This window comes from Canis lupus, chromosome 31 (genome assembly GCF_048164855.1).
Source record: "Canis lupus baileyi chromosome 31, mCanLup2.hap1, whole genome shotgun sequence".
NCBI lineage: Eukaryota > Metazoa > Chordata > Mammalia > Carnivora > Canidae > Canis > Canis lupus.
The window spans coordinates 28253809-28281017 of record NC_132868.1 but is presented as its reverse complement, the minus strand read 5'-3'; the positions used below and the strand labels follow the sequence as shown (position 1 = coordinate 28281017).

The 27209-nt window shown below is 38.0% G+C and overlaps 1 long non-coding RNA gene across 3 annotated transcripts in view; it reads right to left on the bottom strand.

Annotated features, from left to right (window-relative positions):
- The window catches only part of LOC140622241 (uncharacterized), a 111560-nt gene that overhangs the window by 46092 nt on the left and 38259 nt on the right, over nucleotides 1–27209 (bottom strand). The window lies entirely within an intron of this gene.

The window sequence follows — 27209 nt, the reverse complement described above, 5'->3', positions numbered from 1 at the left end:
GTGCTCTCCTTTTCTCTTAGCCTCTAAAAAATTCCCTTAATTTCTCAACAGTTCAGCCTCAGATAAACATACAAAAAATATTTATTGGGTTTTTGTTTATTTGCTTTAATATTTTATACTGCATTTTTACATGTGCTGTACTGGGAAGGGTTTTACTTAACACCCACTGCATTGTATTACTAGAAATTAAATTTTCAGTTAAATTTCATTTTGGAACTGTAGTAAAAATACATTTAAAATATAATAAAATTTTAGAAGAAAATATTGAAGAATGTGTTAACTTTACTTATAGATTGCCTTTTTAAGCTAAAACTCCAAAAAAATTATAATCCTATAAAGAATTGATATTAATATATTTAACTTCATAAGAATCTAAAATTTTTCTATGAAAACAACACCTTAAAATCAAAAAGACCAAAAAAGCTAGGAGAAAATATTAACAATATATGATGAAAGATCCGTATATATAATATATAATTAACTCATACAAGTCAATAAAGAAGACATACAGAATCAATTAGAAAATAAGCAACAGGGATCGCTGGGTGGCTCAGCAGTTTAGCGCCTGCCTTCGGCCCAGGGCGTGATCCTGGAGACCCAGGATCGAGTCCCACGTCTGGCTCCCTGCATGGAGCCTGCTTCTCCCTCTGCCTGTGTCTCTGCCTCTCTCTCTCAGTGTCTCTCATGAATAAATAAATAAAATCTTTAAAAAAAAGAAAAGAAAAGAAGCAACATATATGAAGATAATTCAGAGAAGAGGATACACAGATGGCCAAAAATTATGTAAAAATTTTTAATGTGACTGGTCATCAGAGAAATACATATTAAACTAATAAGATACTATTTTTCACCCATCAGATGATAATTTAAAAGACTGATAATATGTTAGACACATTCAATATCAGTGGGAGTACAAATTGATGTAGGCTTGTTGGAGGGTAGTTTGGCAGTATAACTATTATAATTTAAAATATAATATTTCAGGGAATTTTGATTCAGTGGTTAGAGGATATACTTATTCTCCTGCCAAAACCTCAGTAATTAATAGTTTTTAAAATATAAGTCAGCAAGTAAAAAAGTTCTGAACTTCAGGAGACAGGAATGTCACTTTTTTTTTCTCAAGATAACATTAAGTATTCAGGTAAGGACCCATTCTGGTTTCTCACCACTCAGATGATAAGGTTTCCTCATTAACTGTTGAACTGTGTCCATGGAGCAGATAGATGCAAATCTTGAGTTTTATCACTTTGGCTATGACTTGGTGACTCATTCTCTTGATATGACTCACTTCCCCCCTTTTGAACAAGATAATAGATAGTAATGACATCCAATACCAATATTTCCTTCCTCATTTGGAGTACTGAAGGCAGCTTCCTCTATTCATTAGCAGAGGTATTACAAAGTAGGAGGCATGCAAAAATCCTTATGGTACAATGCAAATGTATGGGAAAGGACTTAGAAGAACCCTTTCCATAACCCTTTCCATACTGCTATGCAATGGAGGAAGATTGCCTCAGTATGTTAAAGGGATTTTTTGTTGTTGTTGTTGTTAAAGGGATTTTAAAGGACATCATACAGTCTGTCTATGGTCACATAATTTACAGAAATTATCCACTTGGACTGGAACAGCCTAAGTCTTGCTGTGCCATTCTGCCCTAGTACAGTTTGGGAAGTCCATTTGGTTTATAAGTAATTACAAGTAATTTTATGGCAAATGGCCAAGAAAGCCTCTTCCTCAGGATTGTCCCTATCACCTACATATACCTTTAACCCACCAAGTAATCCTCTAAGAATCTATCATAAAAAATATTTGCATATGTGTCCAAAGAAGCAGGTATACAAGTTTATGTTTATTGCCTCATTGTTTATGACAGTGGAAAAACTGCAAACAGCCTATATGGTCATCAATAAAGAAAAGGTTAAATATATTTTAAATGCATTTTGGTTTGTCTGAGCTATAGAATACTTTGCAGCAACTAAAAAAAGAATGGGGGCCATGTAGGTATAGTGACATAAAAGGATATCAAGTTATAAAGTGGAAAAAACAATTTGCAAAATAGTATACAACAGCATGAAATCATTTAGACTAAATATATGTATTAATAGATAATACATATTAGTGTTAATATATTAACATACATATATGTCTATTCTATTTTTATTTAAGTTAAATTAATTAACATATGGTGTATTATTAGTTTCAGACATAAAGTTTAATGATTCATCAGTTGCATATAACACCCAGGGCTCATTACGTCACAGGCTCTCCTTAATGCCCATCACCCAGTTACGCCCTCCTCGCACCCCTCTTCCCTCCAGCAACCCTCAGTTTGTTTCCAATAGTTAAGAGTCTGTTAAGGTTTGTCTCTATCTTTGATTTCATCTTATTCTATTTTCCCCTCCTTTCCTCTATGATCCTCTGTTTTGTTTCTTATTTTCCACCTATGAGTGAAATCATATGATAATTGCGTTTTTCTGATTGACTTATTTCACTTAGCATAATATCCTCTAGTTCCATCCACATCATTGCAAATGATAAATGTGTCTATTTTAGTAGATATACATTGCATATATAAAAATGTATGGGAAAAAGTTTAGGAAGTTATTCCACAGCTCCAGCCTACACGATGGAGGGGATTGCCATGGAGTGGTAATGGGTGTTTAAATCCTCTTTGTATTATTTTAATATTTTACACTGAGGATATCTTGATGCAGTACTTAGGTAACTAAACAATTTTTTAAAAGAATTTGTTTTTATAAAGAATATGAGAGGTTAGTTAAGATTAAAGTGGCTGGAGGAAGATACTTGACCTTTATCTAGGCCAACCAAGAAAAGAGGTAAGAGAAAGCCTTTAATGAGGATCTGATGCAGAACTTGTAAGATTCATAAATTCATTTTGTTTCATTTCAAAAACTTTTATTATGCCCCTGTTATATGATAGACATTGGGTAAGGAGTATTCAGAGATGAAATCTATAATCTCCTGGTCTTTAGAGGTTCTCAGAGAAGTAAAGAGACATTTATAGTGCAGTGATATGGGCAATAAGACCTACCTAGGCCTGGTGAATCAGAAAAGTACAAATGGTAGAAGAAGCCAGCAGTGTCCATCCAAGTGCAAGAGTTGGCTTTCTGCTTCCCCCAGTGACCACCATGACCCTGTGTGTGTTGTATGTATTACATAAGGCATTACAGGACTTCAGGCAAAGTAGGATCTATCCTGTGGATGGGCAACAAGGTCTCCTTCACAGCTAACAAAACTTTTTGAGCTATAATGATATGGACAGCGGGATTTTGTTTTAGTCCTTTAGCCATCTCTCCCCACCACTACTACGCAGTTTCTATGATACTTTCAATTCCTATGAAAGAAAACAATATCTTTCATTATTAAATTAAAGATCTGAAAATTTTAATGTAAATGCTCTCTGAAAGCTATTCACATTAAAATATACATAATCAATCTATAGGCAATAAATACAGAGCAAATTAATGAAAGACCAAATAAATGAAATCAGATCTTCCCAAGTTTTGACAGAATGAGGAAAGGAAAAAAAGCAAATGCTATAGCAGATTGATAGTTTTATATTGACCAATTTTTTTTTTTCATGTTCCCTCTTTCCCTTTTGCTCAACTTCAGGCAGCAGAGGGTAGACGCTTCTATGGCCTTGGGGAAGGAAGGTCATTAACACAACACAGAACAAGAGTCCATTTCACTCAGCTTTTGAGTTTCAAACTAGACTTTAAAAATTCCTGGCACAAACAATAAGACAGGGTTTTGAGGATCAAAAGCTAAAGTTAATGCCATAAACATTTTATTTTAGAAGGATACATGATATCAGAATAGTTTTCCTTCTTGTATTAGTCAGCTAGGGCCACCATAACAATACCATGAACCAAGTAGCTTAAACCACAGAAATCTGTTTTCTCACAGTTCTGAAAGCTGGACATGCAGGATCAAGGTGCTGGCAGGGTTGGTTTCTGATGAGTCCTCTCTTCCTAATTTACAGAGTGTGATGCCTTCTCACTGTATCCTGATATGCCCTTTCTTCTGTGTGTGCCTTCCTGATGCCTCTTCCTTTTCTAATATGAGCACCAATCCTATTGGATTAGGGCCCTACCCTCATGACTTCAGTAAACAGTAATTACCTCCCTAAAGGTCCTATCTCCAGATATAGTCCCATTGTGGATTAGAGAGAGCTTCAACAAATTAAATTGGGGTGAAAGTGGAAGCAGCACTCAGTTCAGTCCCTAACATTTCCTTAAACTTGTTAGATGAGCTCTGTCCAAAACAAATATAATGTAATTAAAATTTTTCTAGTAGCCACATTTTTTTAAAAAAGGAAACAGAAATACATGAAATTAATTGTAATGCTATCTTTTGTTTAATTTAGCATATCCAAAATATTATCATTTCAATGTGTAAAGTATAATGAGATACTTTATGATCTTTTCTTCATAGAGTCTATGAAATTGGTATGCATTTTAACTTTCAGTACATCTCATTTTGGACTAGCCATATTTCAAAAGCTCTGCACATGTGACTAGTGGCTACTTTATTGGACAATGTAGTGTTAGACAATTCTCTAAGCTGAAGAGAGAGGTCAAATAAGAGAACAAGAGAGAGTGTCTCCAAGATATGGCTGAAGTCCTCAGAGGAATTGAGGAGGAATCACATGACTGATAGAAATCTCAGGTAAATTTTGGGAATCTGAGAGCAGAGGGACCTGTGCTCACCTTTTTAGGTGGGGCCAGGGTAAACAAGAAAAGGTAGAAGTAGGAACCAGATGTGTCTAACATATCCCTCCCATTCCACCACCAAGTCTTCCACAGCCCCTAGAGTCTCCAGAATGGTATTGGAGAGCATCCAACAATCTCCCAATTTCTAAGAGGGGTGAGGATATGGCTCTGGGTGAGTCATTACAGTCAAGGAGCTACAGGTTTCCAGAATCAAAGATGTTAGGAATGTCATAGATATAGCTATCACCCCATGTCCCTAGAATTTAGATGCCACTCTGGGGACAGAGGAAGGAAAGGGGGAAATTCTGAATTCATGGAGTTTACTAGAAATGATAAAAGAAACCGGAAATAAGCTTATCTGCAGTCTACTGAACTATTTCTACTATCAAGCAGAATGGGAACTTGAAATAGAAATTTAAGTTCAGTTATGTTTTTAAGTTCAGTTTTGTGAAATAAAACTGGTCTTAGCTATCCTAGGTAGGTCTAGCTATCCTAGATTCTGTACAAAGAGCAAAACTATCAAGAAGGTGAAAGAGTCCCTCAGTGCGCAACCAACAACTTTAAAGCCACCAGTGTTCCAGGTCTCTTCTGAACACTCATGGAACAAGGAAGAAATCACAACATAGCAGCAGGTCAACCCTGGGTACCATCCACTGGGTGGGATAAGTAGAAACTTCCAGGAGAGCTTTTTTCCCCTTTTAATAGTAGAATTTGTGGACTAGAAGAGACTTTAATAATCAAGTAATTGTATGTGCATGCTAATATTCAGGATTTTGAAACTTTATGTTTGTTTTACTTTGGAAATTCTCAGAAGTGCTATTAATGAAGGCATTTCTGTAATGGGTGGTTTAGAGAGGATAAGTCATTCCCAGGACTGCTACCTGTTGGGAAGACAGTCAAATTCACATAACCAAGTTGGCCCCTAAACTGGAGCTCCCAGCATCCAGTGACACAATAATCCAGAGCATTTGTAATAAAGGAGTCATAGGTAGACCAATATGTAGTGGAACCATTTATGTTTCTGTGATTGGACTCAAGCAAGTAGTTCCCTGCCTGTAAGGATTGGATGGGACCAGAAGTAATACTAAAATAAGCAATTCAAAGTTAAAATTGTGAAATCTCCAGAGGACCAGTTTGAAAGACACCAAATAAGTCAAGTAGTGTATGTAATTCTATATCCAGGCTACATTAGAAACTGACATATTATTGCTCAGGGAGTCTAGAATAGCAGTTTTCCTCCAACACCAGCAACTGGGCTCTATATTTAGCTAAGTAAGTTTCTCAATCCTAGGAAATCCATTCAAATATGACAGTAATGAGTGAGCAGTTTTTTCATATCTACTCTGTATGTTATGATCTAATAACATTCAGGACTTGCAACCTTCAAAGCATTTTGTAGTTACTTGATAAAGTATCTTTCACCATCCACCCAAGTCTACAAATATTATTACGACATTATATTGGTGAGGATCTGATAAACAGACATTAGTGGCTCGCCAACAGAGCCAGATTTGGACTCCGTCATTCTGGATCACCAGTCAAGTGACTACTGTATATGACAGCCTCACTCCCTCTGCCAAGAAAAATGAGTCAATTACCTAATCTGGCGACAGAAACATCATTTTACTAATTCAGTTTTTTCCTAATTCTATAAAGACTAAAGTCTATCACACTAGAGCTTGAAGTTATGTTTATGTACTTTAGATACAGCTTCATAAATTTATTTCCACTTATTCCAGATTTCCCAAGTAATCTGACCTTACATAAATATGTTTAAAGAGATAATTTAATTCAAAATATTAAATAAAACTAGTTGTAAAATATCATTGTAATTAACTTTAAGAAAACATCCTTAAAGGACAGTTCAGAGAAAAATCAATTGCAAGGAGGACTGCCAATATTAGTCAAGCAATGAAATTATCTGCCTTCTGAATTTTCTAAATTATACTTTTCTAAATTATATATAATTTTCTAAATTATATCTCATCTGTAAAATTGCCAATAAGTCAACCTAAAGATCATTGCTCAGATTTTACCTAATAAAACATACTAGTCCTTCTGTTACTGGAGTTTTATTTTCCTGATCCTAAATGTACAGGATGAAACAGCTTCTTAAATTCTGCTGGTGTTTTATTTCCTTTTTAGCTATCAAAATTATTGTCAAATTATCATATGACCTAAAATAAAATTTTAAATAAAGTTAGCATTTCATTTGTAATATTCTGGAGAGTCTGTTTATTAACTACAAATCCCAAACATCATGAAATCAAATATAATATGCCATGGTCTTATTTACTGGCCATACAGCAGAGATTTACTACCTTTTTTTAGCTGTATGATTTTTCATCCAAATCAAAGACCCATTCAGCTTAGTCATCATAAAGGTTAAAAGACGGAAGCTCCTCTTGCCAAGAGTGAGCAGTAAAGTGAACTTTAAAATATCGATTTAAAAACAGGGACCTATGTTCAGGTGGATCTGGCTAGAAGTCAAATACAGGAGGACTTCTGTTTCTGGGGAGAACTGCAACTTCTCTTTCACATTTATTTAGCATCATATCTTATGTGAATACAGAATTTAAAAGAGCGAACCAAAACAATGTCAAGGAAGTCTATAGTACATAAAATAGCATTGCATCTCTCATTTTGAAAACCATGCACAAATTCAAGATAAGAATGAAGAGCTAAAGCAGCTTTTTATCAATTAACTCAAGGGCAAACCCTTGAAGAGTAACCAGAAAATAAGGTGAATCAATTCTGTGTAATAAATTGGAACTCTAGGTTCGTTTTTTTGGTTTTTGGTCTTTTTTGAGGCACTTCTGTCACTGATCTGTTTGCAAAAGTGAAGTGGGTTGTCTGCAATCATAGGATCAGTGGAACTGTTAAATGTTATCATTCAAGGAGCAGAGTTTCTTTCCTAAAAATCCAAGACTACTCAGCTTTCCTTTGGCTGTGTCTGCAGAAAGTCACTCTGTCACTCTGCCCAAGGAAATTAACATATCTACATCTCATTTTGCTTTTCTGTAAAATGTTGGTCTCCCAGACTAGAAAAATGTATTAGACAATAATTGTAAAAGGTTTTGCAAGCCTGATGTGCTAATTGCATGTTAATAATAAGGATTACAAATGAGGATCCTTCAAAGGAAGCTTAGAGAAAAAAGGAAACTACTTTGGGGTTCACTTGAGAATGATTGAGACTCAGAAAGAAACTGACTCAAATTTTGAGCAGCTAGGGATTCAGGAGAGAAAGCTCTTCTTTACCTCATTTCAGAAAAATACATGGGAAAAAAACGAATACAAAGGGAATTATTTATGCCCTAATAGCACTAATGCCAGTGCCTATGCATGTATGTGTGTATATGTATATACATATATGTAAAATGACATTTTAGTTTAGTTTTATGTTAAATGTTAAATTAACTTTAACATTTTAGTTAAAGTTATATGTTAAACTTTATTCGGAAAGTCACCTCTATTCTCTAAGTGACTGTGCTCTTTTTGACATCAGGATATGAGAAATTAGTTCAGATAATTTCATAAGAGGATTTTTATCATAAGAGGAAAATGGATGTTAATTAAGTTCGGAGAGAGAGCTCCAGAAAATAGGTTGGGACGAGAAGAGCATAGGCTTTGGAGTCAGACAGACCTGGATAAGAAAACAGCTCTGCCATTTTGGACGAATTGTTTAACCTTCTGAGTCTCAGTTTTCTTGCCTGTGAAACAATAATACCTCCCTCATCGGGCTGCTGTGAGGACTAAATGAGATCACATTTGAAAAGTACCTTATTCAGAGTCTGGTTGTCCATTAGTCACTTAAAAATGCAATCTTTTAACTGCATACTATACTTACATGAGCTGAAATGATTCCATTTGAGAGAATCTTGCCCAGCAGTTGATTGGCATTTTCACAGAATTGAAACAGATTAAGACTTGTGCTATCTACAACTCTTAAGGGATGATTGTTCTTTTCATGATAGAGTCTAAGGTTTTTTGAGTACTTCATGAATTTCACATGGGATACTCATTTCATAGGTTTTCTAAAGCTGTATCTTTTGTATATCTGTGTGTAAATATACATGCATAGAATAAATACATATATGTGTATTATTATTTTGTGGTAGAGAACCACTGACAGCCTGTGGGATACTTCATCATTTTCACGATGTTAGTTAGAGATGAGAAATCTGAGCACTCAGCAGTCTAACAACTTGTCTTCACAGATGAGGAAACTGCGACCCAGAGAGTTTGGGTAACTTGTCCAGTCACACAGTGCTAGAAAAGATTGTGAAAATTCTACCAATCCAATGTTCTTTTAGTGCCTTCAAGTAAAACTTAAAAGGTAATACAACATATTGCTGCTTAAAAAAAAAGTTTCTGATCAGAGACTTTACATGTCCCCTTGGCAGAAACTGTATGTTATCATTGTGTTCACACAGGGGTTAGCAGAGTTCTTTGGAATAGTGAGTGCACAATACTTATACTTCAAATGAATTAATGGGTTTTTCCTAAGGCTATAGTGTGTGTGACTTTTTCTTTTGGTGAGTATAGTTCAACAAAATTGGATTTTGCTATATATAATGGTTATAAATTATATTAAGTTTATGATGACATAAGCAAATGAATAATGGAACAGTTATCTGGAATTTTTAAAAATTATCTGGCATCTTATAAAGGAAGACTGGCTGCCAGCATGGATGAGACATACTAAAAGCCCCTTATTCTAAAGAGTGAACATTATGTTTTTGTACTTTAAGTGAACCAATTGCTTGAAGTTTTCACATTTCTTTTCCTATCTACATTTAGTCTTGGACTATGTCTCTGTGAGGTCACACATCTTGATGAAAACTGGAAAATAAGGTAACTGTCAAGATGTTGATATAATCACATCATAAATGAAGAAATAAGCATACAACTATAATCAGAAAAGTTATACCTATTGACTTGTATCACAAAATTATAGTTACATAGTGCATTTACATAGTGAAACTGTTCTGATTGCACAGCCTCTAAAATTCATGATCTTGAAGATAATGTGGCAACATGAAGAAAATATTTGTTTTAATATTTCACTAGGAAATCAGTATTTACCATTATACAATTTTATAGAAAAGAATTCTGCACAGAAAAGGGACAAAAAGAAAATATACCAAAATAATAACAGTAGCTGTGTTAGGATAGTGGCAACATGAGTACTTCTTTCTTATCCCTGGTTATATTACTCCTATAATAGAAAAAAAGAAATTTGTACGTACAAAGAAAATGAGTTCTATAAAAGAAAGTATAGTAATCATCTCTTATTTGTGGCAGTCCCAAATCTTTTGAAAGATTTCAATAGTTGCCCACATTGTGAATTCTATCTTCCCAAAGTAAATTCTAAAAGTAAACATTGGGCAGCCTGGACGGCTCAGCAGTTTAGTGCTGCCTTTGGCCCAGGGCGTGATCCTGGAGACCCGGGATCGAGTCCCACGTCGGGCTCCCTGCATGGAGCCTGCTTCTCCCTCTGCCTGTGTCTCTGCCTCTCTCTCTGTCTCTCATGAATAAATAAATAATAAATAAAGTTTTAAAAAAATGAAAGTAAACATTTCCTAATCTCCCTAGCCTCTGAATCCAGCGTGAGTTTCTAGAACTTATTTTCTGGCTCTTGATTGCATCTATTAGAAAATACGTGAAGAACAGACAGGGTCCTGGGACGCCAGGGTGGCTCAGCGGTTGAGCATCTGCCTTCGGCTCAGGGCATGATCCTGGGGTCCTGGGATCAAGTCTCCCATCCAGCTCCCTCAGGGAGCCTGCTTCTCTCTCTGCCTATGTCTCTCCCTCTCTGTGTCTCTCATGATTAAATAAATAAAATCTTAAAAAAAAAAAAAAACCAGACAGGGTCTACATATCCATTCTGCCAGCATAGGTGGCTTTGATGTCATTGTTCTGGGGATAAAGATAGGAACAGTAGTTTCCCTATTGCAACAAAGATAATTTAGGTGCTGAGATTGGTGGTAACGCAGTCTAGAACCTGTTCCTCCAGCCTTTCCAGTGGTTACCTGGACTTTCTCATTTCCCTTAATAAGTGCCTGTGCTCATTTGAATGACCTGGAGTTGATTCTTTTGTCTACACCTAAGAATGCTAACAGGTGGAAAGGCTAACAAAACTGGAATCTCCTAAGAGAAGATAAATGAAGGGTAACACAATTAATGAGATCACTCTGAACTTCAAAAGAACGTTATGATCAAACTAAAGACCTTTAACATTTAAAGAGACTGTGTGGAAGACAGCTTCCTACTGACCGAAATATGACATGTAATGTGAGCAAGAAATAAACCTCTGTTATGTTAGGCTACTGAGATTTGAGAGTTAATTTGTTACCACGGCAGTGCCTAGCCTAGCCTGATACACAGTGGTATCTAAAATGGGATGTGTTTAATGATCAAAATAAATAAATATATAAATTTAAAAGCTTTGTGCGATTAGAGAACATTTTATCTAACAAAACTACATTAAATAAAGAATGGATTCAGGATTTGTTGTCATTTTGCGTCAAGTAAAGATATCTGGCTTTACCTGAAAGCAACAACAACAAAAATGTAACACATTATGAGAAACCCTAAATATCTAATGATTTTGAAAACAACAGATAGGTTATGTTTTTCAATTCTCACAGTATAAAAAGTCCACTTGGTGATACGTGTTTCCTTAAAATAATCCTCCAAAAAAAAGCCATATGCAGTAATAAAAAAGCAAGCCATATTTACTTATTGTGAAAAATTCTTGATTGCCTGCAGAAAGGAGTGTGAGGAAATTGCTAACAGGATTTGTTGAAATTGCTTCCAGCACAACTAAAGGAGATGTGAATGCTATTCTCACTTGAACAGATTCATCAATGTCTGCTTGTTTTTGCAGCTCTTTTCCTTTTCAAATGTCTATTTTGGCCTGTACAACAGTAGTTTTTTTCTACACAGTAATAAATGACCTTTATTTCATAAAACATATATTCTTTACCTGAAATGGCCACTGACAAGGTTATTTTTAATTTGTCCATTATAATCTGCACCACCCTGTCTGCACTAAGTGATCTGGGCCACTGAGCCAACACTGGCAGACTCATCATCACAATTCTGTGGTGTGAATATTCCTCATGTTCAAATGCCCTAATAAATGATCCTCCACTGTGTCTTAAGAACTGCAAAGGGTTTTTGTTTTGTGTATAGCACAGAAGATCAAGTAAGAGAAAAGGGGATTAAAGTAGGAGAGATTTCTGTTGGACATCAAGAACCTCCAGACTGCCAGAATGAAAAAAGAGTGGAATGGATTATTGAGGGGGAATGCCTGGTCTTTTGTCAGGCACATCATTAACAAAGACTAACTTTTCTTAAAGGCAGAAGACTAGGTCAGATACTCTTTCACAGACCTTTCTAGTTCTGTGGTTTTAGGATCATAAAACTAATAGCACATCAGAATTCTCCTGGCTTCTCTTGTTTTCACTTACATTATTCATTGTCTCTCATATTTGCCATTGGCTGGTATTGCTGGGGGATGATCTGTACCCGTTCTCTGGCCAAGTGAACACACACGTACACCATAGAAGGGGGGTCAAATAATTCTTAACTCAGTCATTCCCACAGACAGACTTCAAGCTGTATGACTCTGGTAGAGGAAAGAAGCTCACCATTGCCTCCTTATTAAACCAATTCACCTCTGAGCATGGTCCATGAGCATAGACTTCACTGACCAGACTTTGAGGTTGCTTCTCCATGGATGTTCCCTTAATGATGGAAAGGATTCTCATAGATGCCTTGTCTGTCATCATACCACCCTCTTCTCCCCTACTTCTACTGTGCTTTCACTTTGTTTCTCCCTCTATGTGGTCCCCACCTTCCCTCTCCAGCAGTGGGCCCTTCGCCAACCCTAGCAAGCCTTTGTCCTCTTCCTGTGACCTGGAAGTCCCTTCGGTCCCTGCCATAGACATGAGTCACAACCTTTCTTTGTTCTACTTGTTCCTGCTGTTAGATGGAAGAAGAGGGATGTTATTATCCTGATGGTAGAGATGTGGTCAGAAGGACATGGGCTGTCAAGATTTGTTTTCTACCCCCCCAGCCCCCCGCTTTGGCCATCTCATTTAAAAATTCAGACACCTTGCATCAGGTTGTGAATCTTCTTCCAATGGCTCTCAACATACCTATATATGGGAGTCATATTCCCCTTGCTACTATAACTTAGGACCTTATTTGTCAAAAGAGCACTACTCTCCTTCCAACCTCATATAACATTGCATGACCTTCTTTTATTAACTAGTCTTGGGACTAGCCAATGCCCTCTTCTGTGTGTATGTGTGTGTGTGTGTGAGAGAGAGAGAGAGAGAGAGATTGAGAGAGAGATGCATGCACTCAAGCACAGGGAGGCAGAGGGGCAGAGAAAGAGAGATAGAGAATCTTAAGCAGGCTCCACACTCAGCTCAGAGCCTGATGTGGGGCTCAATCTTACAACCCTGAGATCATGACCCTGGGATCATGACCTGAGCAGAAATCAAGAGTGGGATGTTTGAGCCACCCGGGTGCCCTGCCACTGCCTTCTTCTAAGAGTTGAAGGCAAGGTAAATGTGTAAGGTATTATGTAAGTTGTGGAAGTCAGCAAACTGTGACTTATACCTGTGAGCCACATCCAGCCCACTGCCTGTTGTATAAGTAAAGTTTTATTGGACACAGCCATGCCATTAATTTACCTACTGTTTAAGACTGCTTTTGCTTTACAACAGCAAAGTTGAGTAGTTACAGCAGTGATCATAAGGTCAGCAAAGCCTAAAATATTTACTATCCGTCTCCTTATACAAAAGTTTTCCAACTCCTGATATAGTGTATCACATCTAAAAGGAAGACTGTCTGAACCTAAAATATTACTCTTACAGGCTGATTTAAGGGGTTTGGATAGTTTCTTCTTTTTTTCTTTGAATAGGAGATTTACACTTTTGAGAAGTTTATCTTTCATTTTGCTTTCCCTCCATTCTGTCTGTCTTCATTGTGGCTAAAAGAGTTATTATATTTAAAATGACAAAATCTATCAAATCAGCATTTGTCACTACCAGATGTTTGACTTAGATGGGCAAGCTCATAAACTTAAAACCTTGGAGTGTCTTCAACTCCCTTCCTTCATCCCTCTATCCATATCCACTGAGCCTACCTCCTAAATGTCTCCTATATTAATTCCTCTTTCTATTCCAATACCCTACTTGAAGACCTTATCTCTTACCTGAACTATATCAGTGGCCTTCTACTCACTCTCCCAGGTTCCACGCCATCCCACCCCTACAAGTCATTGTCACTGTATGTGTAGTACCCACTTACCCTCCCCTAAATCCCTCATCACGGGTACAACCTCCCTCTCACATGCTAGTCATTCTCACCTCTTGCATACCTCTAATCTCAGAATTAAGGTTCTATATTATGATATAGCACCACTATCTACTTACTCACACAAGCCAAAAACATAGGAATCATCTTTGATCTATCATTTTCGTTCATACTCCACACCTAACTAATAAGCAAGCCTGTCAGCTCTACTTACATTCCCAGCCCAACTTAAGAACCAACTGAAAGGCAAATACAGAAGTCACGCAAATGGCAATCAAAAGATGACCTTTCACTTGAAAGATGATTCCTAGGTTTTTGGCTTGTGTGAATATAAATAATAGTGAAAGGGAATATAAGGGAAGGGAGAAGAAATGTGTGGGAAATATCAGAAAGGGAGACAGAACGTAAAGACTGCTAACCCTGGGAAACGAACTAGGGGTGGTAGAAGGGGAGGAGGGCGGGGGGCGGGAATGAATGGGTGACGGGCACTGGGGGTTATTCTGTATGTTGGTAAATTGAACACAAATAAAAAATAAATTTAAAAAAAAAGATGACCTTTATCAGTAAAAGAGCTAATATTGAAGGCTTGTGCTACCTGCAGGTGGGTGCATCCTAAAATTGTGAATTCACAGCTAGACAGCCTTCCTTTTTCTTTTCTTTTTTTAAGATTTTATTTATTTATTCATGAGAGATAGAAAGAGAGAGGCAGAGACACAGGCAGAGGGAGAAGCAGGCTCCATGCAGGGAGCCCAATGTGGGACTTGATCCCGGGATCACACCCTGAGCCAAAGGCAGATGCTTTGATCGCTGAGCCACCCAGGCATCCCTAGACAGGCTTCCTACCCAGTCACAGGTTATGTGGGTCACCGCAGACCCCCTGTGCAGGGCAGAGTGCTGCTCTTGGAATACTCACAGCATGGAAGAACAGGGTGGAACACGTGTGTAGCAGAAAGGCAGATCTCCAAGAGTAAGGAGGAGGGAGACAGTGGAGGAGCCTGCTGGCATGGCCAGCACTGCTTGTGCCTGCAGTAAGTCTGACACGTTCTGGGAGGAGTGAATGATGAGGAGAAAAGACCAGGAAGGTTACCAAGAAGTCACAGGAAAGAAGATTCCCTTCCTCCAACATTCTCCAGATTTTTCTTTTTTAACTCCATTAAGCTTAACCATTAGCTAGTGGTGCGGCTGCCCATGGAGACAAAGTTAACAATCTACCTTAGTGATCCTGGTCCCCTACTTTCAAAAGATTATTTCCCCAACACCAACTGCAGTTCTTCTGGAATGCTGGTGGGCAGTGTTTTATTTTTAACTCTGGGAGGCTCTGAAATGGGTCAGAATAACACATTAATTAAATTAATTCTAAAACCTGCATCCAAAGCTAAAAATTCTTTCTATATTCTATTTCCCTTCCCAAAATATGTCCAGCCAAATTGTCCAATGTAGTTCATCAAAGGTTTGGCAATGAGATAAAATAACAACATAAATATATTAAATCATAAAAATCTCCTCAACATATGAAGTCCCAAATGTAATCTTAACTGCTTTTTCTTTTTTTTTTTTTTTTTTTTTTTAACTGCTTTTTCTTATGGAGTTTCCTGGGAGGAAATTGAAGTTAAAAATTAAGTTCCATGCAAATTAGTACAAAGATTTCAGAGGTCAAAAGAATTAAAGTGCAAAATCATATTCTCTTGCACTTGTGAATTAAAGATCCAAAGAAATTAAAGCCCAGATTTTATCCTCTCCAATTTCTTATTTCTGCCCACTCTCAGCTAGAAGGGTCTTTGCCACCAAATACAGCTGGGGTGTCTTTGGCAGCTACAACATGGGCTGTCTTCTGTGGAATGGATAGAGATCCTCTAGGGTGCATACTGACTGCATCTCCAGAATGGCCTGTGTTTCAAGCCTCTAAGACTTAACAGAACAAAGACCATCACAGCACTGGCCCCCAACCCACCAAATCTGGAAAAACAACTTAATTTTCTTATCGCAAACAAAATTATGTTTCCAGAGCCCAGAGTTAGTGTACCAAAGACCCTAGCAGCGATTCAGTAGTACTGGACAAGAGGAAGTAGGATCAAGAAAATATCTTGGTTTAACCTCTTCATGATGCCAGTGAATCTAGGCTAGTTATCTGAGGTCCACAGTCTCTGAATTTACACTGAATCAGGGTCAATCTCCCATTAGGTAGTTAATTTTGACACTATTTATCTTCATATGGGATGGGTGCTAGGGCTCTACCCATAGTCTTCTTTCTAAGATAGTAGCGTTTGGGACATTACAATCTTTTTTCTTTCTTTCTTCTTCTTCTTCTTCTTTTTTTTTTTTTTTTTTTTTGACATTACAATCTTGCAAAGTTAGAAATGTGCACATAGGGATGCCTGGGTAGCTCAGTGGTTGAGCATTTGCCTTTGGCTCAGGACTCCCAGAGTCCTGGAATTGAGTCCATGTCAGGTTCCCCGCTGGGAGCCTGCTTCTCCCTCTGCCTATGTCTCTGCCTCTCTCTGTGTGTCTCTCCTGAATAAATAAAATCTTTTAAAAAAATGTGCACATAAAATCACTAGGTTTTATTTGACATGGCCCTGCCCTTCTACATATTCATAATCTCTAATTTTGCATTCTCCCTTTAGCTCATGTTTCTGGCATCCCAATGTTGAAGTAATTGTGGGTTTCATTAACAACCCATGAGCAGGCCTTTTTGGTCCTAGACTACAGAAGATGCTTCTGTAGCTTCTTGCTATTTAATTGCTTAGGACTATGAAATCTGTCTAGGAAAGAGGTTTTTGCCTAGTTGTCATATTTGATTCAGCTGAAGAATCACTCTTAGCAGATTCCTGAACTAGAGCCTGTATTTCTCATGGTCTGTGTGAATTAGTTATTCTCTAGTGGGCTCCTTGATTCACTGTTTCCTCAACTTTTGTATATTCCAGGCCTTTGAATAGCATCTGTGTCCAGGACATCTTTAACTGATGTACTAGTATATGCCTATACTGCTTCATTCCCCTCTGTATTACCTTGCTACTTCCACAGAGACTCCGTTGAATTTCTGAAAGTTTAACCAACTTCTTAAATTGATTCCTTTCCTTTTCTGACACACATAGGGCTAGTTTGAAGGCCTTCCTTCCTTTGTTTTCTCTTTGCCCTCTGGCCCCAGAAATAGTTTTCCTAGCATGTTCCTCTAGCATTTAATGTGTATAGGCTTATCTTAGTGAAGGATATGAAATCAGTAATTTTTTTAAGATTGTATTTATTTGTTCATGAGACAGAGAGAGAGAGAGAGGCAGAGACACAGGCTGAAGGAGAAGCAGGCTCCACGCAAGGAGCCTGATGTGGGACTCGATCCCAGGGCTCCAGGATCACGCCCTGGGCTGAAGGCAGGCACACAACCACTGAGCCACCTAGGCGTCCTGAAATCAATAATTTCTAAGGCTACCCAAAGCTACACTGTTCAAACAAATCTTGACCACTTTCTGCTACCCATGTTGGATAGTCTCACCTGGAAAATATTTTCCCATCAACCCAACATCTGATCTGGGCCTAGACTCTAGTATTCTGTCTGGCTTTCCATTTTTATTCCTCATCTCTGATGTGCCTTCCATTAGCATGCCAATTCTATAAATTTCTCTGTAATGTGTCCTCAAGATACTGGCAAGACCTACTTGCCACCTGCATTAACTGTCTCTGAATCAAACCCACATAAAACAATGATTTGAGTATAATGTCGCCTTCTTCCTGGTCATCCCTTCTCAAATCTGTACAAATTCTTTGGGGTCACAAAGAATCTACTACTTGGTAGAACTATCCCAGTCTTCAAAGGATTGTTCTTCAGTGCTTTTACTGTGGATTCATCTGCTCTTTTCAGAGGAACCTCTGAGTTCATTGGTGAATCTGGTTTCTTGTGAGCAAGGACTCCGAGATCTTACCTCTTTTGTTTCTTAATGGGCCCATTCACTACTCCTGAACTAATAATAATTGAAAACATCTTTACCTTTTTATGAAGAATTAGACCCTAGTACATCTCTTATTCCTTTTGCATATATCCATCCTTATTGCCAAGAGCTCATGTTCATCTTCCTATATGTCTAGTCTATCTACTAAGTGCTCATTTTGTTTCTACTACAGATTGTTTTAAATCCTAATGGCCAATAAGATTTTGTTTGGAAGTGGTCATCTTTGGGAGGTAATTAAGCCATGAGGTTGGAACTCCTCTGAATGAGCTTAGCGGCCTTATAAAAGAGGCCCCAGAGAGCTCCCTTCCACTAGGAGAGATCAAAGTGAGAAGATGGCAGTCATGAACCAAGAAGCGGGCTCTCACCAGACACCAAATCTGGCAGTGCCTTATCTTGGACTTTCCAGCTCCCAGAACTAAATTTTTGTTTTTATAAGCCATTCATTTTGTTATAGCAGCCTCAACAGACTTCAAAAGCTTCCTTTAAAAAATTCACCCTCCAGGGGTGCCTGGGTGGCTCAGTTGGTTAAGTCTCCAACTCTTGGTTTTGGCTCAGGTCATGACCTCAGGATCCTGGGATCGAGCCCTCAGTCTGGCTCCCCACTCAGCACAGAGTCTGCTTGAGAATTCTCTCCCTCTGCCCCTCCCTCTATACACTCTCTTTCTCTCTAAAATAACTAAATAAATCTTTTTTTTAAAAGTTCACCTTCCCTCCAGTTAGTCATCTTTTCATCCTTTATTTTGATTTCATTCTTCCATTTCTTTTGCTCTTATAGTCAGAATAAACCATAGCTTTCATACCACCCCAATTTCTCCTTGATTACCCGAGGAAACTTCATTGCTAGGGATGGAGGGCCCAGGCACAGGCCTTTGAGTTTTCTACCTTAACCCCTAAAATGGCACATTCTCCTTACCTTAAGAGTTTCCATTTCTGTAGAGGAATTTTTTTTATATTAGTTTATTTCTAAAATTTAGCATCTTTGTATGGGTGAGATTTGCAATTTGGATCTCCAAAGTCTATAGCCATGGTCAGGACTTGTGTAGTAAATCCAGAGCCACTTAAGGCTACATAATGAAGCTGATTTTTGACTCTATGGACAAGCCACATGAATATTATTTGTGTTACAATTTTCTCTCGGGCTCAAAACAATAAAAAGTATAACAAAACTTCAGACAGCTAATCTAGCACTACACAACTAGAGCTGGCCATGATGATTTAAAGCTAGAACTTTTTCCACCATCCAAGCTATTGTCATCTCTTACCTGGATCACTGCAATAGTTCCTAATTTCTCTCCCTGCCACCCTTCATTCTCCCTAACAGTCCATCTTCCACATAGGCAGAATAATCTTTTAAAAACTTAGGTAAAAAATTTTATTAAGAAAGTGAAAAGATAACCCAGAGAATGGGAGAAAGTTTTTGCAAATCATATGTCTGATAAGGGCCAAGTATCCTGAATATAAAAAGAGCTCTTACAATTCAACAATAAAAAGACCAATAACCCAATATAAAAATGGGCAAAGGACTTAGACATTTCTTCAAAGAAGGATACAAAGAAAGAAATGAAAGCATATAGTCATACAAAACCTTCTACACAAATGTTCATAGCAACATTATTCATAAAACTCAAAAAGTGGAACAGCCCAACTGTCCATTTACAGATGAAGGGATGAACAAACTGTGGTCTATACCTACAATGGAATATTATTCTGCCATAAAAAGGAATGAAGTACTGTTACATACAACATAAATGACCTTGAAATATTATGCTAAGCAAAAAAAGCCAGGCACAACAGGCTGTATGACTCTATTTATATAAATGTCCAGAACAGGCAAATCTGTAGAGATGAAAAGCAGACTACTATTTGCCAAGGGGAGTAACTGCTAACAGGTATGAGATTTCTTTTGGGGTGATGGAAATGTTCTGGAATGAGTGGTAATGGTTGTATTCATTATGTCATGCTAAAACCAATACATTGTATAGTTAAAATAATAAAGTTTTTGTTGTGTGAATTATATCTTAATTTTAAAAAACACTAGTTGGGGAAAACACCCTTAGATCATGATCTTCTAACTGCTTAAACTCTTCAATGATTTGGGATCCCTGGGTAGCGCAGCAGTTTGTCGCCTGCCTTTGGCCCAGGGCGCGATCCTGGAGACTGGGGATCGAATCCCACGTAGGGCTCCCGGTGCATGGAGCCTTCTTCTCCCTCTGCCTATGTCTCTGCCTCTCTCTCTCTCTCTCTCTCTCTGTGTGACTATCATAAATAAATTAAAAAAAAAAAACTCTTCAATGATTTCCTATGGCATGCAGATAAAATCAAACCTCCTTACCAAGCCTGCAAGGCCCTATATGATGTGACCCCTACCTACCTTTCTTATCTCATCCCTTATTACTTCCTTCATACCCCATCCTCCATTTATATTACAGTCCAGGTTGACTGGCCTCCCACTTCCAACTCAAGTCTTTACACTTAATTTTCTTCCTTTGTATTTGCCCAGGGCTTCATGTGGCCACCTCTCTCTTATCATGGAGGTCTCAGATCAATGTTACCTCTTCAGCAAGGCTTCCCTCACCATCACTGTCTATCATATTACCTCATATTATTTTCTTCATAGCACTTATCACTATCTGAAATTATTTTTATGTATAAATTCTCTGAGAGCAGAGATTTTGCTTGCCTAGTTCATTGCTACCACTCAAGTTCTAAGAACGATGTGACCCAGAGTAGATGCTCAAAAAGTATTTTGAATGAATGAACGGGACCTAATTTGTGTACACTGGAAATTTAGACATTTTGATGGTATTTAGGGGCTGTCAGAGATTCACCTGACTTGAATGAGAACTTCAGAGATCCCATTGAGGCCATGTGTAGGGGAGTACTAAGAAACATGAAGAGTGCAGAAATGCACCTCACCATCATTTCCAAATTACCCAAGGACAAAATTTTATAAAAACTATGATAATAAAATTGTTCAAAGTTTATGAAATCAGCTATAGGAATCTTGCAATGTAATTCATGATTCCGCTTATTCCCTGCGGAGAGTTGGGGCACACGTGCTTGATCTGGGTGCGCTAGAGGAGATCAAAGGGAGCATGGCTATGAGGCAGCACAATAAGTATCTTTGTGATTGCAGCTCAGCCCAGCCGCTGGCATGGGCTTTGATCCTAGAAAGGGACAGTAATAAAGAACACATCCCGAATACAAAGCACATCCAGGAAGAGAGTAGGCCAGAGACAAGGGTGGTATGACAGCCATTAAGAATGGAATTAAGGAGCAACCACAAATACGCCTGTGTTGAGTGAGGTGGATGTCAGGGTAGTGGGAAGCACAGGGCTGACATCAGGAGGGCAATTGGGGATGATGGGAACCAGGAAGACACCCTCTGAAGAAGATACCCTAAAGCTTCTGTGAAGGAGCTGAGGCCTGGGATTTCCATATTTTGCTAGTAAAGACTAAGCCACATGCTGCTGTTTCATGAGTGTGACCTAGGGAAATGTGGTTACACATATAACATACAGGACAGTGTTCATATTCCCACATTCAAATGAGGAACATATTCCATTTTTATCCTGAGATCATCTATGAATCATATATGACATAAATTAAATCGGAGCAACATTGGAGGGGAAACCCATCTGTCACTGTATATTTTTGTGACTCTAATCATTAGGCAAAAAAGAAATGCTTACCTCTAAACTAAGCCAGGTGGAAAGAGAATGTAAAGATAATTTAGATTTAGATTATGAAATGGGAAAGGTTATTGAGGATGGAAGGAAAAGGCCTGGAGGGATGAGAAGGTGAGGCAGTGCAAGGAAATTAAAGGCTAATTTGGAAATAATGACCAACAATGTCAAATGGAAAGAATAGCATTTTAGGCTTGAAAATGCTTTATTTAAAAGCAGCTTGAACAATTACATATAAAGTATTGAAAATAAGTAAAAGTGATTTTTAGAAAGTTTAAATACAAGAAAGTCAGCAGAACATGATGTGGCCCAGCTTGCCCAGATACACTGAGGTAATATCTAAGGATGTCTTACATTGTGAATTAAATGCATTTCAGGCTATAAGAAGGAACCTGGTGCTGGCTTGTACAGAATTGAATTTCTAGAACAGCCTGCTTGCTCCGTGGCCTCCACTGTCGAGCCATCTTGCACACTCCGTTGACTAACTAATCTGCCTGAAACAAGCCTTTAATCACTATAAAACCTTCAGCACCTTCCCATGTCTTAGTAAATCCACTCTGAGCTCTCCCTGGCCCTCTAGCCCCACCCTAGCTGTTCAGTCTTCCTTGTTAGTTCTCTCCAGCCTGCAACCCTCCCGCAGACCTGTCTCTCCACTTGTCCCACTTCTGGACCTTTAGCCAAGATGCTGCCTTGGTCTGAAATGTATGCTGTCTCTTGCCTGACTAGCCAAATGACATCCTTCTGTCAAGGTCAAGCTTACATTTCAATTCCATCTTGGGTCTTTCTAGATTGTCCCTTTCTTTGAACTCCTAAAACCCAATTGCTCAATTATATACTGCCATATATTAGTCATTATTCTTTTACATATTAGCACCAGGAACTGGAGAAAAGAGAAGAGAGAAATTAATAACAGAGAAGTGTGAAATCCCTGTTTTAGATTCCAATTTGGAGGTGGGTGTTTGGCAGAGGATGAAGGAAGTACAGCAGTGTGGTCCCAGAAGCCTTTGGTACAGGAAAGGAAGCAGGGACAGTTGTAACGAGCATCCAGCTTTCATTACCAGTTGGCAGTAACATCTTAAATTTTTAGTTCAGCATTATGAGGAATAAAAAATTTATCATGTCAATGTTCTAGATAATGGAGGCTTATCATGCACATTATTGGACCCCATTACAGACCTACTGAGTCAGAATCTCTGAGAGTGGGGCCCACTGATCTGTGTTTTAATAGCATTGTAGGTGATTCTGATGTACAGTAATGTTTAGAGAAGCAGTGCTTTAGAGCATAAAAACTTAAACATTACTTACTACATAAAACTATTTCTATAATATATGATATACTTCCTTGCCTTCTGGAATAGAACAGGCTAAACACAAAATGCTCCTCTCTTGTGGGGCCATAGTCACCATGATGAACATTGCTTCTTTGCCCAATGCCATTGTAACGGGCAGCACACCAGATAGAACACTCAGGCACCTTGCTGCCAGGGCCACAGTGTACCAGGTCACCTCATTGGAACAACTGACTGCAAGTGTTGTCTGGGTCCACCATCTGGGTCATTATCTACAGCTTGGGACTTTATGAAAACAATAATAGACCAGTTGAAGCTGACTGAATCACAGTATAAAAGAAAATGCACGTAGGTCACTAATTATATCCACACCAAATAGTACAATGAATACTGCACAGAAGAGTTCTGTGTGCCACATTCCAATCTTTTCACTAAACAAGTGGAAATTCTTAGGCAACTCCTGGGAAATGTTTCTGTTCTCAACTGTATTTCATTTATTATCTAGGCTTTACTGATCTTCCTCCAAGTAACACTATTCTTAATATAGACCAGTTTGCCCAGGAAAAACTCCTTCCTTAGAAGTCATTTAAAATTCTCAAAATCTACATCAGCTCAAAGCTTGAGATTTTACTAAGATATCTCCCCACATGATGGCTATGGGGGTTAGTGTTCCTTTGGATACATTGTGTTGACTTGCTATCAGCTTCTTACAGCGGGGGAGCAGAGCTTTTCTCCACTCACAGCTTCCTGTCTATCTTTGATCAGAATCTCTGTGCTCTGCCCCCACCAAGGCTTTCAGTGAGATTTACAGCCAGTTTTGTTCCTTTTGGGAAGAAATAAATACCAGTTGAGTCCAAACTGAACAAGATTTCCTTGGATCTGAAGCTAGATGCATATGAAAATTTGACAGATACTGCCAAAATACCTCTCAGAGGGGTTTACTATTGTCCCCCAGGAATTTTGTGTGCCTGTTTGCCCACAGCTTCACAGGCAGCGACAGAAATTTCTTTTTCCTGTGGATATCTTGGTGTCCTATGACATCTTCACATAGTAGTCACCATTAGAAGAACTTCAATCATCTCTCTTCAGATGCTGACTCTTCTTTTTCTATTTAATTTTAATATTTTAATATTCTGTTTTAATATTTTATTTAATATTTAAAATTTTAATATTTTATTTATTTTTATAAAATAATATTTATTTAATATTTAAATTTTTAATATTTTAATATTCTATTTAAGTTTTCTTTTTCTATTTAATTCAAAGAATTGAATTAAGAACTTACTTTGAAACTAGTTCTTACAAATATAAAATCACAGAACTTGCAACTTTGCTACGATATTTCTAATGACCTCTGTCTGCCCTTTTCCTTTTTGAAGATGAGTCAAGAGTTTTAAAATCAGAAGGAAAAGAAACTTTTTTTTAAAGATTTATTTATTATTTATGATAGACACAGTGAGAGAGAGAGAGAGAGAGAGAGAGAGGCAGAGACATAGGAGGAGGGAGAAACAGGCTCCATGCCGGGAGCCTGACGTGGGACTCAATCCTGGGACTCCAGGATAGCGCCCTGGGCCAAAGGCAGGCACCGAACTGCTGAGCCACCCAGGGATCCCCTAGAAAAGAAACTTTTACATGATCCAGCATTACTTGTATAATAGAGTTTGGAGTTTTGTTGTTATTTATTTCTGTATTCCAAGACATCTCTTTATTTTCATTCATAGAAAAGCATTGTCATTTACTGGGAGTGAATGACACTCCCAGTGTCACTTCTTTTTTTTTTTTTTTTTTTTTTGCAATACACACCTTTATTATAGCAATATATAAATCAAATAACTTTAAATGTTCATAACCACAATTGTACATTAAGAATGCCGGTGTTAGCTTGCTCAAATTTGGGGTGAACAGCTGATGTGTAATTCTCGAAATTCGCAGACCTTCATAAAAACGGGTTGAAATGAATGTACATTGTTTAAGAATATTTCAGTGTTCTCTCTCCTGACTTTATTCCCAAACTCGGCACTTTCACACTTTAGTGAGTTAACCAAACTCAAAGCTTTTTGTTACTAAGAGAAGCTACAAGGTTATGTTTGCCAGTGGCAACATAACCCCCTATCACCCACTACTGTCCTATTATGACTATTAGGACAGCTGAAGTTCAAAAGTTAATCACTAATGCAGAATGTTTATAATAGAGGAAACTGGTTTGTGGACGGGGAGAGTATATAGAATCTTTTTGTACTTCCTGCTTAATTTTTCTGTAAACCTGGAACTGCTCTAAAAAATAGAGTCCGTTAATTTCTTTAAAGTAAAAAAAAAATAGGCTATGTAACAAAATTCTGTTTTGTAATTGAGAAATGCATGCATAGAAAACAACAAAACACATTTTACAAAAACAGATACAAAGACACTCATTTAATACATTAAAATGATGAGACCATCAGTCTTTGTGGGCAGTGATAATGGAAGTGGAGTATGGCAAGAAAATTAAATAAATAGGGTGCCTGGGTGGCTCAGTCAGTTAAATGTCTGCCTTCTGCTTAGGTCATTTACCTAGGGTCCTGGGATCTAGCCCCATATGGGGCTCCCTGCTCATGGGGGGGCGGTCTGCTTCTCCCTCTCCCTCTGCCTGTTACTCCCCTTGCTTGTGCTGTCTCTCTCTCTGACAAATAAGTAAATAAAATATTTTTTAAAAATGAAATAAACAGAGGGCAGCCTCAGTGGCTCAGCAGTTTAGCGCCGCCTTCAGCCTGGGGCGTGATCCTAGAGACCAGGGATGGAGTCCCACATGGGGCCCCCTGCATGGAGGCTGTTTCTCTCCCTCTCTCTCTCTCTTTCTCTTTCTCTATCTCTCTCTCTCCTCTGTCTCTCATGAATAAATAAATACAATCTTAAAAGAATAAACTTTAAAAAAATGAAATAAACAGAAAGACTGGGATATTGCATGGACCAACTATGATACCATGCCATGAACAGAGTATGATCAATTCTGTCCTGTGAACTTGAAATCCTAAACAAACAAACAAACAAACAAAAAAGTAGTGGTTCTTAACTTGGGCAGAGAGGTAGAATTTAGAGAAATTTTAAAAGAATACTCATGCATTGAATTTAAATTTAAAAAATAATAATGAAATAAAAATAAAAAAGAGAAAGAAAAAAAAAAACCCCTTATGCTTCAGCCTTGTTTCAGACACAACTGCATCAGAAAGTCCAGACTTGGAGCATGTGCATTTTGCAAAAGTTCCTATTATCCAGGACACTTTGGGTTACAAAACCCCAGTCCAAATAAGTATAAGCAATAAAAGGAAATGTATTGGCTCATGTGGCTTGGAAGTCTGGGGTGTCATCTAGCTTCAGGCACAGATGAATCCAGGAGCTCGAGCTACCCAATCAGGCTCTCTCTCACTGCTGCTTTTCTCCATCTCAGTCTCCCCTGTTCTGACAGGTTCTCTTTAAATGTGATAGGGAAGCTTTTTACCGACATTTCTGGTCATGTGGAATGAGAGAGAGGATGTAGTAAAATGGAACACTGCAACTGACAACACCTCAAGGGTTGTGAGAAGTGGAGTAGGAGTTCCTCAACAGAAGGGATAGGCTAAGCACATCAATCCAGATAATTACCATATCTTCCCAGGATTTTAATTCAGAATAAGTCAAACATTCCCTTGTAGAGTGACATGGATCTTCATGGCAATAGAAAAAAAAATCACTAGATACATTTTTCAGGTTCCCCATCCTGGTCTCTTGCTCACTTGGGCTCAGTTACCATGTTCAGTCTAGTTCTGAACATGCCATTATGTTCAGTCACACTTTCCCCTGTTGCAGGAATATAAAAACATTCATTCAAACTTGCTATGGGTCTGGTTTACAACTCTTCTGGATAGGCTTAGAATGAAAATAAAGATATTTAGGGAAGCTAGATGTTCAACAATATAAATGAGCCTAAGATGGAGAAAGACTGAATAAATTTATTCCAGATCACATCTGTCACTTTTGTGACAGAATTTGAACTTAGGCTTTAAATCTTATGCTCTGTCCAAGGTGCAACAATGCATAGGTAGTATTAATAATAAAAACAGGGCACCTGGCTGGCTCAGTCAGAAGAGCATATGGCTCCTGATCTTGCTGTCATGAGTTTGAGCCCCATGTTGGCTGTAGGGATTACTTAAATACATAACTTTAAATAGTAATTATTATTATTACAATAAAAATTGCTGTTATTTACT